This window comes from Colias eurytheme, chromosome 18, assembly GCF_061535395.1.
Source record: "Colias eurytheme isolate Ceu_HAF_F1 chromosome 18, ilColEury1 Martin Lab GWU primary, whole genome shotgun sequence".
NCBI classification, from domain to species: Eukaryota; Metazoa; Arthropoda; class Insecta; order Lepidoptera; family Pieridae; genus Colias; species Colias eurytheme.
This window is the reverse complement of record NC_142997.1, coordinates 8,430,289-8,446,186: the sequence shown is the minus strand read 5'-3', so window position 1 is coordinate 8,446,186 and position 15,898 is coordinate 8,430,289. Positions and strand designations below refer to the sequence as shown.

The 15,898-nt window shown below is 31.9% G+C and overlaps 1 protein-coding gene across 2 annotated transcripts in view; it reads left to right on the top strand.

Moving 5' to 3' along the window:
- Nucleotides 1-15,898, top strand: part of pxb (putative Hedgehog signaling attenuator pxb) — a 198,518-nt gene that overhangs the window by 83,694 nt on the left and 98,926 nt on the right. For both annotated transcript variants that reach the window (XM_090112425.1, XM_090112426.1), the window contains exon 3: nt 14,111-14,138. The gene's annotated coding sequence lies outside the window, so the exon portion shown is untranslated. The remainder of the gene's footprint in view (nt 1-14,110; nt 14,139-15,898) is intronic.

Below are 15,898 nucleotides of genomic sequence, written 5' to 3'. Positions count from 1 at the left end.
AAGTTGTATCTTTAAAAGCGGTTAGAGCATAATATCTAAAAGAGATACATTGAATTATTAGTAGTGTAAAGATTAATTTAATAATATTATCCTTATATATGGTTAATCCCTGTTTTGATGATTGTCAAAACTTTGACTCGAATAAAAGCAATTTACAATTTACAAAAACACTCTATAAATCAAATTAAACAATGAAATACTTGTATAGTAACACACAATTAATTTGTTAAATGACAACATTTATTGAAGTGAAACTTCTTTATCGGGGTTGGAAAAAAATTTAGTGTAACATTTTTTCGTTACGCGTGACATTTTTCCGTTACGCGCCATCTTTTTCTTATCCCTACCACGCGTGATTCGACGTATTTCTGTAAAGTTGCATATAGTAATTATTTTTGAAAATAAGGAAGTTTCACTTCTTACGTGTGTACACTAGTACACGCACACATTTTTTTTGTGCATACAATTATTTTAAAACCTATCTACTTCGTAATATAAGATTTGCAGTACATTAAGACATCTAAGTGATCATCAGAATATTATATCAATTTTCATTAAAGGATAAAAAATTTAAACGTTAATAATAAATTCTTTTTCTTTCGTACTTAGATTTACACAAAGCCTTTGCTATTTAAATTTGTATGATCTCGCTGAGGTATTTCCTAAATCATTCATGGAATGTACTTTAAGACAGTCTAGTTCTCTTAAGTCAACTAATAATATTAATTTTAAGTGCCTGTTTTATAGAATCAGTTTCTATTATTCTTGGAGTTTCTTATTATAAATGTTAAAGTGTTTGTTTGACTGTCTTTCTTTTACGTCACAGTTTTTTTTTCAAAGTTACTTTAGATTAAATATTTTTTTCTGGAACGTGGACCCACTATTTTATTAACCATATCAAAAATAAACCTGCTTACCTGTTAAAAAATGGATATTTTTCTTTACGGTACAGTAACTTGGGGCTTATTCAAATCTTCGTAGGTACTTTGAAATCAAAATGTCCAAAGTACAAGCGAACCAGCGGGTAATAACTAGTTAAACTATTAATCGTTGACTAACTCATATTTAAATGCTTCAAGCTACCGTTCTAACCCGAATGAATTAAACTTCATTACCATACGTGGGACGTGGATTCCCGCCATTAGGCGTATTGTTTGACTTTTTTTTTTTTGAATAGTTTAGACCATGGCTGAAGAGAATTGTTGTAGAATAAGAAGTATGTCATGCTTTTTAATATTTTGTATAAATGGAATAACTGGCAGGCTGGATCGGGAGGTAAGTTTTTATTAATTGAATTGTGGAGTACGTCGTATAGTTCATAAATATGTTATATTATAATAATATGATTAATGATTATTATTTATGTATAAATCACCTAATGTATATTCCGAAATTAATGAATAAACACTAATAAATACATGCGCGCATTATAATTAAGTTCATAATACATTCTCACAAATAAATAAACTATATAAAGCATCGTCAACTTACATTTTAAATTAAAATAAATAATCTTCTCATCAGCTTTTTGTTCGAAGATAACGAACTTATGTTTAATTCCTCATTCTTTCTTTAACAAGTTAATTGAAAAATATAATGCACTTAATCTTAAGTTATTTTAATTATTCGTTACGCTTTGATCACGTCATAGATAAAACAGTTAAAGAGTATCTCTATTCAAAACTTTATTATCTGAATTCGTTTCTTATTCGCCGAAGCGAAGCGAAGCGTCCGAGAATAAACCAACTCTTAAATATTTTGATAAACAGATTTCAAATTACGATTGAATTTTAAATTTAGAATAGTTTAATTTTAAAATACTGTTTATTTTTTAATTATGGAAATGTTTATTTTTACATAAAATTATTCTTATCAGATAATGAAGATTCATGTCAAGTATCTACTCACGTATAGTTGACATACATTTACATAATTAAGCTAAACAGATATTACTAAAAATAATATTTATAACTATTACAATGATACTTGCAATTAAAACTGAATAATGTATTTTTGATAATGGCCATAATTAATATTCGAATTGAATACTTACGCAAGGACAAACAGATATCGAAGTCTCAGTAATAGTTTCGGAAACCTAAAAACATTAAAAAATAACAAAGCGATAATATTATAATCTTAATAAATCAATTTTTATATGCTGTCTTTAAGAATTTTGACATTCTAACAAGAAACCTGAAACGGCTGGACCTAAACTAATCTGGATAGATTGTCTTATTCTAGACTAAATTCTTCCAGATGCATATCCGACCTGAAGACGTGACTACAACTAAAAGCAATAACTTCAACAACAATTTGGTATAAATAAAATAATCCGCCATTTTGTTTAAGCTCGTTACAACTCGACGCACGCCAGTGGCCCTCGTAATTATGATGTTCGCTCAGCATGTGTGCTTACATGCGAATAAGGTTTATCCATGTGTGCGTGAACTTACGAATAAGGTTTTCTATGTGTGCGTGAACTCACGCACCTATTAATGTTCTGCGCATGTGTGCGTGAACTCACGCGCCTATTAAAGTTCTGCGCGTGTGTGCGCGCGCGCTTTGTACTATCCATGTGTGCGTGGCGGCGTTTTTGAGGCTAACAATAATTATTATATACCTTACACCCGCAGGCACGACCGCCCTCGGTTATGTTTTTGTTTTCCCGCTGATGTTTTAATCATGCAAGTGCTCGGAGTATAAGCTAGCTTTGGTTACTTTTACTGTGGTTAGAATATGCGGGTTTGATTCGCGTAAAAAGTTTTTAAGTTCCTTAAAATATATAGGTACTTATATTTTAAGAACTGAAATTCAAAGTACATTTGCACTACTGTGTTGTTAAAACAACATTTCCAAAAGGTATATGTGTTCGTTTACGTTGTCAAAATTAATGGTTAAAGAACCAGTCTTAAATGCTACTGTTTAATTTCTTAAATGTGAACTACTGCAACAATGTCCTTTGTGATAAACCGCGTTTTATTACTTTCTCGTGAGATATCATCTTGTTTGTCATATTTTTTTATTGTCTCTCAAGTCTCGGAATTAAATTGTTCCATTTAAAGGAGATAGACCACCCTAGTTGTTAAGTTTTCGCAAATTTGTAGTAAACTCGTGAATAGATTGAAAATAATGAAAAAAATTTGGTCTACGAAATCTTAATCCTATCCTATACTATCCTATCCTACTAATGTTATAAATGCGAAAGTTTGTGAGGATGGATGTGTATGTTTGTTACTCTTTCACGCAAATACTACTGAACCGATTACAATGAAATAGCACACATATAGAGGGTAACTTAGATTAACACAAAGGATTTGTTTTATCCCGGAAATCCCACGGGAACGGGAACTATGCGGGTTTTTCTTTGAAAACGCGGGCGAAGCCGCGGCTGGAAAGCTAGTACCTTATAATTTCAATTATACAGCTTTATGTGTCACAGACGCTTACTATAATATGGGTGGTTCAAGAGACTACACTATATAAATTTAAATTTCAAACTAAAACAATGAATACACCTATTCATATTCAAACTTTACGAATAAATTAAAACATCTCAGTTATGACACAAGTCAACGTTTGTAGCCCGTAGGTCACGTCTGAAGAGTGACCTTGGCCCTTTTCTCCAAAACGTTTTTAAATTCATGAAACGAGACAGGCGGAATACAGACGTTTTGTCAAATCATGCACTATTGAGATGTAACTCAATCTGACGAAAAGGTGTTGTCACGTGATTGAACAAGTAAAAAGAAAGTCTGCATTACACTTTTTTGTAGAAATATTAAGTGCGCTATAATTTTTAAACTACGTCCTGGAAGCCCTAAAAACCAAAATGTGTAATTTCCAGTATGGAAAAATGACAGCGCTATATAGGTCGCGGTCGGGGTCGTCATCACTAGTCTTTTGACATAATAAGAATCCTTATATTATGTTATTTCAAGGGTATTTCAATTATTCTTAAAACACTGCCGAGCAGTTAAAACATGCCGCTTTTCACAATACTTAAAAATTAAATCATTATCTTCAAGTTTCAAAAATAATTCATCTAATTTCGATTCTTGCCTCAATAACGAATAAAAATGTTGAATCCTTTCAAGTTTCTAGCAAGACAGGATTATTAGTCTGAACTCAATTCGCGGTTTATAAATAATTTATCCCATCTCAAAACTAGAAGTAATATTAGCAGAGCACTTGTGTCGCGGTTTTCAGCCATTGTTTGTGGCTTTATAAAATTGATTTGCATTTGCCAAGTGTTTATTCTGCGGCATCGAAATTTGGTGAACGTTAGCGTTCATTGAATTAAATTTCATGGAATTGTTTTATAATAATATGATTGTTCGTTGTGTTGATTCAATGTATTGTTTATTGTTTACAAAGCCAAAGAATAGTTATCTAAAGTTTATATACATACTAAATAACATTAACTATCTCTAACTCCAAGTTGTGTAAGATACAATTACAAGCTTAAAAATCAGCAATACCGACTATTGGGTAATCCCAACACTATCTTGATTGCAGGCATTCATATCTTACCTAATGAACATGATATGCAAATATGAACAATCACCTTTAATTAATCTCCATTGACTAAAAGATAAGTGAGACAAAAGAAACCTCAATTATTTACCTTTCCATTGTGTTATTTTAGAACATTGAGAAATAAAAACGATTTCTGTTAATGTTCTAGGAATGTGAGACAAAGCAGCGCAATTACGAATATACATACGTTAAAAGGAAACAAAACTGAATTAAACTCAAGCACTTAAACAACGGGACAACTATTATTAATTTGATCGTTACACAGAAGTGAGTTATCATTGGACCATACAGGCAGGCAGATTCTTTACTTAATGACTACAAACAACTTTTAAGAACAGTAAACACAAAATTTTACAGCTATACAGTCAATGTCTACGTAATGACCAATGACCATACCTTTATTATTTAAACTGAAGTTTATCTGCCATTACATGCAACTAGCCACGAGCCTAACACCCACATCACAAGAACAACAAGTCAATATAACGAACCAACAAAACGTACTTGAAAAACAAATTAAAACCCCCCGTAATTTCGTCGAGCCAATACTTCAACAATAATTACAGGACATGATCTCCAACGCAAAATAAGCGGTAATATAAACATTAAAAATAACTTACTTCTTCGAACTGTAGGAACAAAAAACACAAATAAAGGAGGCGAGTAAAACAAAACGATTTAATGGCTCTCGAGATGGAAAGTTACATCTCAATTCGTATTGTGTACTTACCTGAGTGCAAGCTTGGTTACGGCTCGATTTATGTTACTAAAGTGTACAGTTAATTAAGTTTAAATGAGCAGCTAACGATTGACTATGTATTAGTAAGAATAATACCAGTATTGACAGTATAGAGAGGCTACAAATCTCATATTGATCTGTTATAAAAACAATAATGTTTTATGTCCTAAAAGAGGAACAAGGTTTAAAACCAAAAGCTCTATGAATACTTGTACGTAACAATAATAATGAAACAGAAATTTCATAAATTAGATAAACGGTAGGTTTAGGTGAATTACATCAACATAAAATTCTATATAAGTAAAGAAGTGAAACAATTCTTGAGATGTGCCGAAGTCTACAAAAAACAAAAATGAAGTTAATCAGCTCAGACTATCAAAGCGTTCATAAAACCGCTTCAAAATTGATAGAGCAATCCGAACGCAAGAAAAATACCGATATCCTGTTTTTTAATAGGTGTCTTAAAAACCGTAATACTTTAAAAAGCCAATTATTTCGAAATTATGCGCCGACACTTAAAGTACTTACAGCGCTGATTGGAGTCATTTATATTCCCTCCTAATGAACACAAATGATTGATCACATTAGAATAAAATAATTTAAAGGCCCGTTCACACAATGGATTAATCTGTTTTATGCTTTCATATTGTGTACTATGGTTTATGACAACGAAAAATTATGATTGTCCTTTAATAATTGTAATATTGTTTGGTTTTAAGTAAGATTTAGAAAGGCCAATGTTGTATCTGTAAGTTTTTGTTTTACGATCACTTATTTTGTACTAGGTTTCCGTCCGCGGCTTCGCCCGCGCAGTCAAAGAAAAATCCGCATAGTTTCCGTTCCCGTGGGATTTCCAGGATTGCGTCATTTTCCCGGGATAAAAAGTAGCCTATGTCCTTTCTCGGGTATCAAAATATCTCCATACCAAATTTCATGAAAATTGGTTCAGTAGTTTAGGTGTGATTGAGTAACAGACAGACAGACAGAGTTACTTTCGCATTTATAATATTAGTATGGATGTTTCAGCATTTTATATCAATACAAATATTATAAAGCTGAAGAGATTGTTTGCTTGCTTGAACACACTTATTTCAGGATCTGATTCGGGTCTGATTTGTAACATTATTTCAATATTAGGTCACTAAGGTCTAAAACCAATAGGAGCGGAGTTAATGCGGGTAAAACCATGAAGAAATGCTAGTTTAGCAACAGCAAAGTTTTTCACATAACTTAAGTCACACATAAAAATCGAGTCGGCAGTGTAGACTTTTATTATCCCACGAAACAAAGGACGGACAACATCATAACTATGTATATAGATAAATGTATGGAATTTTAAACGTCGTGCGTCAAATATTTTTCGCTCCGCGTTTAGAATAAACTGTAGTATATTGTTATTAGATTGGCGTGTTTTTGTTCTGTCATAGTTTTTAAAATTGGATGCACTTTTTCTAACGTTTTATCACTCGAATAACCTTTTTAACAAACGAACCGTTATAGACAAACATTTTAGTTCCGGTATTTTTGCAACAGCTGAAAGTGCAAACAAAAAATCTCCAAAACTAACACCGTTCATGAATATAAAAATTCGTTACAGAACTTTTAAATTTGAAATTCGAAAAAACGAATTAGGACAAGCGGCCAGTAAAAAATGTAAATGGTCATTCTTTTTTTTACTAGTAGCAGAGATGTCACGACATCGATCGATCGTTTCTTATTTACTCTGTGATTGTTCTTTTTTTAAATCTTGTTGGTTTTTTCGAGAATGTAAAGGAATTGACGTCTACATCGCGATTCGTCACGCCTCGACGTTGACGGGATGACAACGCGATTTTTTCCACAGCTTAATGTTAAATACGTTTTAATGCGTATTAGTTTCTAATATGTTGACATAAGGTTACATTTTCAAAGTAATGAAATGCATTGTGGTTGTAGTAAAATATGTTAAATGACATCTTAAAACTTGCCTAGTTTTCAATTTGAAACTAAAACCTTTTTTCAAGTAAGCAAACAATTTTGGACTTGTAAAATATCCAAGTTTCATAGTAATAAATAAACGAATAATTTTTGCTAAAGCTGTAAGAATTACCTATAGTGACAATTTAATTCCTTGCTAAGGGCGCAGTACTTACATTTTTATTTTTTAAAATCCCCCTTGTTCATTATAATTTATGAAACTGGATACTCGGCTCAAGGTTTTAACGTCAGAAATACTAGACTCCATTATATCAGAGTAATTGCTAGGGCTTTTTTTTTGTAGATTCGTATCGAAAGCGGTTTAGATGTTTTGTATGATTGACTTTTAATTCTAGCTATTTATTTAAAAGCTACATTTTAAGCGTATGTCAGAATAATATGTATGCTGAAGAAGAATTTCTAATGGTTTAATTTTTATGGATATGAGTATACGTTTCGAAATTATTATTAACTAGCTTTCCACCCGCGGCATCGCCCGCGCAGTCAAAGAAAAACCCGTATAGTCCCGTTCCCGTACAGTTAGACATTAATAAATTGGGATTTCCGGGATTAAACCTATCCTATGTCCCTTCTCGGGTATCAAAATATCCCTATACCAAATTTTATGCGAATTGGTTCAGTAGTTAAGGCGTGATTGAGTAACAGACAGACAGACAGAGTTACTTTCGCATTTATAATATTAGTATGGATTATTTCCCTCTTATATTCAATACTAATATAATATTAAATTTAACTGAAGTAATGCTTTACGTAGCTTTTTTTGAATGATGCTTTCAGAATTGTATCGTTTGAAATGTGATATTTCATTAGATTATACTGATATAATGAAGCTCATTGCATGCTTGTTTGAACACGCAAATCTCTGGAACGAATTGATCGGATTTAAAAATTATTTTAACATTTCATGACTTTTTTCTTTCTTTTTGTATTCTTAACAAAATACAATTTACTTGAAAGAGAAATTGTTCACTAATTCATTTTATCAATTTTAAATTATTTTTATAATTAGGAAAAAATTAAAATTATGTTCAGCAAAACAGACATAAATGAAGCTGTAAGGATTTCATATTTGAGATAATACTACCTCAATATAGTATTAAAGTAAATAATAGATATACTTAAGTAAATTTAGACAGATCAAAGAGGTGCAGTTAGTCTTACGACTATCCATTTCTTTCAATTCGAACCAGAGAAAGATTCCTGAGACTAGCGCGTTTAAACAACCTTAAGCTTTATTTAAGTATACATATAAAACAAAATCAAATGCGCAAACACTTAATTACGAAACGAGATTTTAACAAGAGAACACTGGGACATTAATATTGTATTCATATTTAATATACACATTATTTCAGCGAATGAATATGCGGCCAGCGGCAATATGCATAATAATTTTTACCTTGTTATTTGTTTAATGTTAATATATTCGAAAACAAGTACATTGTTAATAAAATTCGACACTTAATTTGAAAACAGCACTGAACCGTTAATTATACATAATTTGGTAAATGGAATTGTTTTCGCGAATTGTGGAGACATTCTGATTTGTTTGCGCTTTTAATGTGGTTGGTTTTAATTCTTTGAAGTTTTAATCTATTTGAAGATACCAGAAACCTTTTGTAAGTTACTTAGAAGTAAGCTTGAAGGAATTTGCTTTCATAGACTGAATAATATTATGTTCTTTATCAAAAGCGGAGAAGTTTATAAATAAAATAATATACTAATAATTATCCGCATTGCTCCGCACGTATAATTTGTCTTGGGGTGATAATATCCTTCCTCAATAAATGGGCTATCTAACACTGAAAGGATTTTTCAAATCGAACCCGTCGTTCCTGAGTTTAGCGCGTTTAAATAAACAAAATTTTCAGCCATATATATCCTTCATACTTTTTTTTCATGCAATTAGACTGCACTTTGAATAGTCATACCAATAGTGTTACCATTTATCACCGATCACAGTTTGTATGGATGTATGGATGTATGGATGTTTGTTACTCTTTCACGTAAAAACTACTGAACCGATTACAATGAAATTTAGCACACATATAGAGGGTAACTTGGATTAACACATAGGATAGGTTTTATCCCGGAAATCCCACGGGAACGGGAACTATGCGGGTTTTCCTTTGCAAACGCGGGCGAAGCCGCGGGCGGAAATCTAGTACATTATAAAGGCAAACTATCAGTCATTAGTCGCCAGCTTTGTGATGCAAATTCTGAACGAGGTGTTTAGAGCGCTTTACAGCTAATACAGGAATAGTGTTTGCATGGTTAATAACACAATTATACGGGCTATGAATAACTGCAGTAATACTAGCTTGTAACTAACTATATATGTAATTAATACCTAACTTATTACTAATTTTATCTAAATATAAATACAAATAATACAAAATTATAGATTCACGGAAGGATCATACTGTATGTTTACACGGCCAGCAAGATTACCGATGTCGCTCGTCACTAAAAATTTTCTAAGTAGAGGGTACTTAGAAAATTTTTATTAGGATTAAGAACTAACAATAAGTATTAAAACATATGTAGCGGATTGTGGGCTTATGGTGCACAGAAAAACTTGAATGAGTTTATGATTGCATCAATGTAAATTAGATCATAAGAATTAATATTATGTTAAATAAATAAATAAAAAAAAAAAAAAATAGAGGTGCCAATGTAAATTATGAGAAATGAACTGTCAATTGATTGCAGTATTAAATTCTAGTTCGGTTTAATGAAGTTATCATGTAAATTGTAAATATAGAAAGAAAGAAAGAAAGAAAACAAACTTTATTGTCTGATGATAGTTCTAAGTGCTTCTTTTTTATCTGCTTTAAGCGGCATTAAATCTTTATTAGTAGATAGTATAGTAGTATTAATTAATCGTATGCTGTAGCTAGCTAAGTACAAACCTTTAAACTATTGTTGTTTTTAATTTAACGTGAAAATATGTTTACCTACATATTGTTTTATCAACGAAAGCTTCCTTCATAATATAGTTGAGAAATAAGGTTCAGGCTTTTTACTTATTCTACGAAACATTCTACAAAAACATTGGCTATATTCTTGGGATATTAAATATGTTATTAAAGACGTGTCAGCCGTTCCATATATTATTTTCTTAATATTATCGCCAGGATATACTTTCCTATAAAAAACTAAAATCTAAACTGCCTTTGTGTTTGTATATTTATGAACAGAATACATTTATTGCCACAAAACATTGTAACTCTACTTAAATTAAGAACTAAACAATTACAACTTTTGATACCAAAGGATTGATGTCAAAAGGTCTAAACTCAGCTGTGCTTCTCAACTCTTACAGAGTTTACCATCGCTCATTATCAGTCTGGCCTTCGCGCTGAGGTCCACAGCCAACAATCTGATTATCAATGTTTAATACTAAAGACTATCCATTTTTAAAAAGTAAACTCTTAAAAAATGTATTTGTATAAATATTTGTTAGATCTATTACTCAGAGCAACCTTCCAATAGAGACAAATCAGTCCTTATAATCAAGCTTCCTAAAATCAATACACACTAGGTTCATTATCCTATATAATCAGAACGACCTCCCAAACAATATCAGAATATTCGAGAACATAAAGCAAATAACACGGGTGTTACAGTAATAGCATGCTAGAGGAAATGCGGGCTGTTAATAATTTACGATCTGTCTTTATGTTCACTTTCCCGGTTTAGTTGCGAACTGGCGAATTCTTCCTGGATCTAGAATTTTTTCTGCACTAAAAACTTTACAATAATTATCTGTGAAACTGTGAACAGTTATTTTAGATAATTCACTAGTTCATTTTCGATCGCGGGATTTCAAGCGTAAGTGCTTAGTTGTTATGAAAATTATTATGGATCTTCCTTAAAATTTCTGTAGGTTTAAGCCAGAAAATAACAACATGAAGCATCAGTCTCTATTTTCGTTATTGTATGGAGCATAATATATTTTTGTGAATATTTCTTTTAATTTCTGTATTGTTGAGCTTCGAGTCAAAAATTAACAGTATTAAGCACCTACTCTTTCAGAATTCCAGCTCAATCGAACTGTGATAGGTACTAGAATTTACTTATAATTCTTTTGAGATAATTATTTTAAAAGATTGATCACTGTTCATATAAGGATACCTATCTATATGCCTTAGGGGAGGCCCATGTCCCAGCAGTGGGAACATAATGGTCTGATGATGATACCTATATCTATAAAGTTACCTCTGAATTACTCTGTAATCATAACACTTGACATAGTACTAACATCACCGGTACACGGATAATTTATCAAGACGCGATAAGCACCCGCATCTCCTGTGCTAAGTGACTCATTTTGCCAGTATTCGGTTGCAAAATAATGTTATTTGCTTAGTGACTAGAGATGAAAAATATCTTAGTGTTTGATTTATTATTTTGTGGATACACTAGCTATGTAATACGTATTGAATGTATTCCACCTTAAGAGCTGTCTAATGTACTTAAATCAAATGTATTGTATTGATATGTAGGTATTAAATCGTGTGCTTTTTCACTTTCACATGCATGTGCATGTGCATGTATTTTGGGTTGATGGGAAGGGATGGGAAGAATATTTACTAACCTAGAATAAAATCTCAGTGGTCAAAGGGCACAATATTTTAATCCTTTGAATTCAAGATTATTAATAGGTAGGTATAAAATTTTTGTATAATTTGTGTTTTATTCATACATTGCTTGCTTGCCTCAAAAGCTTTAGTTATATTCATTGGCTTATTCATTGGAACGAAATCCACCTGAATTATAATAATTGTTTACTATCTCCATGAAAAATCTTAATACAATGGATGAATTTAATAATCAAATTAAAAATTACCATTCATAATAAATTCCCCCGCTTTAACATACAAAAGAAAAATTAAACATTGATTTTAATACTCCATTTTGTATAGCGCATTCGTTACCCCTCGCGTGCTTCACAAAAACAATGTTCGTTAAAAAACCTATTTGAAACTGGCCTATTAACAATTACGCGCCGGAAACCTGGCTGGTTGGAAAGGCGATAATAATCTATGCTTTTTAATTATACCAATAGACTCCGCCCGGTGTTTTAATTTATATGAATACGTCCAATCATATTACATGAGTTGGTGGTGCTAGTGTCATCCGAACCACAAGAATATTAATCACTTTGTCGTTATGGTTTCGAATTCCGTATCCGACGTGTACCTACTATTTTTTCTTCGGTGGAATGCATAATGAAATTTTCAAATGGTATTCGATTTGACGTCTCGATCGAGCGCTGTTTGAATTAATGGTCCATTTATTCGATTAGGTTTTTATAGTCTATGCTTCATCGAGTTTTGTTTTTGGAATTGTGTACGTGTGGAATAGATCACCTTTCTGAAAAAATGGTATGGTCTACGGGCCAAATTGAAGAGATGTGTGATGGCTAATGTTCCCATAAGCGATATCAAAAGTCATGCTTTGTGAAGCGTAACAGTTCCAGTAGTACTCTAATACTCCACTTAAAAATTACCTATATATACGGTGTATAATTTACAGCTGCTCAGGCGGATGCCTTCTCACAAATTACAATTCAAAATAACACATTCTCTTGCCGACAAGACCGGCCATGGGGAGATTCGAAATTAACTATAATTGCTTAATTCTGAACGTATGTTGTTTGCTCAGAGCGCCGCATAAGGTTCTAAGAAGGAGCGAGAGGGGGATAGGGAAGTTGTTAGGGAGAAAAGAGATGGGTGGATTTAGAAATTGGAAGATGCGCTTGCCTTCCAGGTATAAGAAATAACGTGCGAAGGGATTGAAAGTGGGATCATTAAAGCACGTTTTTATAGCAATTGGTAATGATGTGGATGATGAAAAAGTGATCTATCACATAATGTTCTCGATTTTTGTAAGAAAGAACGACGATGCTTGTTTGTGGTGTTATGAAATTATGGAAGAGATGTTGTTACTTTGTATACTTTGTATTCTTTTTACTTTATTTGAAAATACAGAGTATCCGTAAAACATAGATCAGGTAGTAAAACTAGAATGTAACGTGTTTATTGCGTAGTCTAGACTTAAACAAATTTTCTAATTCTATTTGAGAATGTTTAAAGGTTTAAGTAGAAGGAATAATTTTATCAAAGCATTAATAATTTTTATCAAAGAAGGCAACCACATGAGTGACGAATTTTTATGTCGTCATAATGTGTTTTCTAAATATAAATTATTCGCCTGCTAATTTAACACTTTCTAAAATGTCAACCACAATTAGCCATTATTAATAACCCTAATCTCCGTTCATTATTTCAAACATTCACTCATTAAAAGTTTAATTTCCATCGCTTGGGAAATGTTAACATTGTCCAACAGCCAACATTTAATTCCGTACAACGATCACGTATCGAACTAAGCGGGAACCACGTGATTCTGTAAAAGTTGTTTTTGAAAATATTTTCTGGTTTCTGATGATACAATTGTTTGATGATTAAGATTTTATGTACTTTTATCCGATTTGAACACAGTTACACAGTTATTTTCCATTCTTTTGAGTTTTTATTTTTATTTTAATGATATATTTCTGAAGTGATACTTCTTTAGACGCGTTGAGAGTAAAATTTAAAAGTAGCATCATAGTATTAGTTATCATAGTAATAGTTATCATGACAATACTGTCACGTCAAGGAGTAAGGCGACGATTTTGATATCTTTGAATCTTGCCAAAGAAGTTTCACTTCTGACACGTATGCAAGGCACACACGCTCTTTTTTATTAAAATGCTGTATACCTTACTGTTCCTATACTTGTATTAATTTTTGTGCCAATCATTAAAATATGAATCATCTATTAAATTAATTATTCTTGTTACAGATACACCTTGAATGAAGTCATCAAACAGGTAAGCAAATCTAAACATTCGTTGAAAAATATTACACAAAAATTTACGAGCAGAAAATAAGCAGGTCATAAAATTTTATGTTTTATCGCAGTTTATTTGTACCTCGATGCAATAAATTTCGCGTTAGCATTGCCACATTTGCTTGTAATAAAAACATGGGTTTTATTTGCCCGTCATTATCAAAATATGATAAATACGGAACGATGTAGATTTACTATTAAGAAATAAGATCTTTTAAATAAAATTTATGAGTAGTGTAAATTATAATGTTGTTAATAGATGTTACATTTATAATAGGTGTTGTAAGTATTCTTTTGTTATTGAAACGCATGCGCTAATAGACAAAATTATTTATATCAGACTATTTCAAATTGAATGTCTCAGCTTACCATCAGGCGAGATAATGGTCAAGGTCCCTATCCTACAATAAAAAAAAACAATATTCAGAACACCGTAGAACAACCAGGAAACAACTACTTAACACTAATTTCGACTTAAACTATTCATCTAGGAAATGTTTTATTGCTTATAAAAATATTACTTCTAATGATAGTTAGCTGAATAACAATCAAAAGTTTATTTATTTATCACATAGAGGTACACACGCCTAACTTCTAATACATACCTTAAACAAATTAGCAATATCCTCACTCAAATACTCTAATATCTTAAAACATTTAAATCCAAGCTCAACTAATTTGCCAGGAAAACCTACAAAAAGCGGTCCACAATCTCAGAAACGTAGCTCTTATGAGGCAATTAATTCCCCTTTGACATCTGCATTCGGGGAAGACAAGTGAATTGAGACTTCCAAGACAGAAATTTCCGCTCCCTATAATTCATGGTGCATTTCATATAATACTTTATGCATTGACACTCTTGACTTTTCAATTCGATGATGATTTGTTGATTGTGGATTTTTGGACTTTATATTGGACTATAGATACAGCAGGGATGTATATTGTTGTTTGTGAGAATGCTTGATTTTATAGAATCTGTAGCTTTGTTTTATCAAACGAATGCCTGTCATAAAGTCAACTTTGGTAACTTTTCGTTTTGTAAAGTTAAAATCCTTTTATCAGTCAATTTATATCTTATATATAAAATTCTCGTGTCACAATGTTAGTTTGCATACTCCTCCGAAACAGGTGGACCGATTCTCATGAAATTTTCTGTGCATATCGGGTAAGTCTGAGAATCGGCCAACATCTATTTTTCATATGTACCACGGGCGAAGCCGGGGCGGACCGCTAGTGTTAGATACAATTGAATTTCGTGTTGGTTAACATTCCTGTAATTTATAAGCCATAGGTGAACGACAGGACAGTAGCTAAACAGCCAATGAATACAAATTGTTACTGTTTAGTTTATTCGGTAGTAGAAGCGACATCATGTCAGGGATAGATTAATACAAAAAAAAAATGTGTGCGTGTACTAGTGTACACACTTAAGAAGTGAAACTTCTTTATGACCTTATTTTTCAAAAAATAATTTACTATATGCAACTATACAGAAATACGTCAAATCACGCGTGGTAGGGATAAGAAAAAGATGGCGCGTAACAGAAAAATGTCACGCGTAATGAAAAAATGTTACACTATTTTTTTTTCCAATCCCGATAAAGAAGTTTCACTTCAATAATACACTTAAAAAAATTACTGCATTAAAAACTGTTGATTTTGCGTTTGAAATTAATACAACAATCATATTACAGTAAGCAAATGTTTACAACAATATGAATCGAGACCTTATAGTCCGGG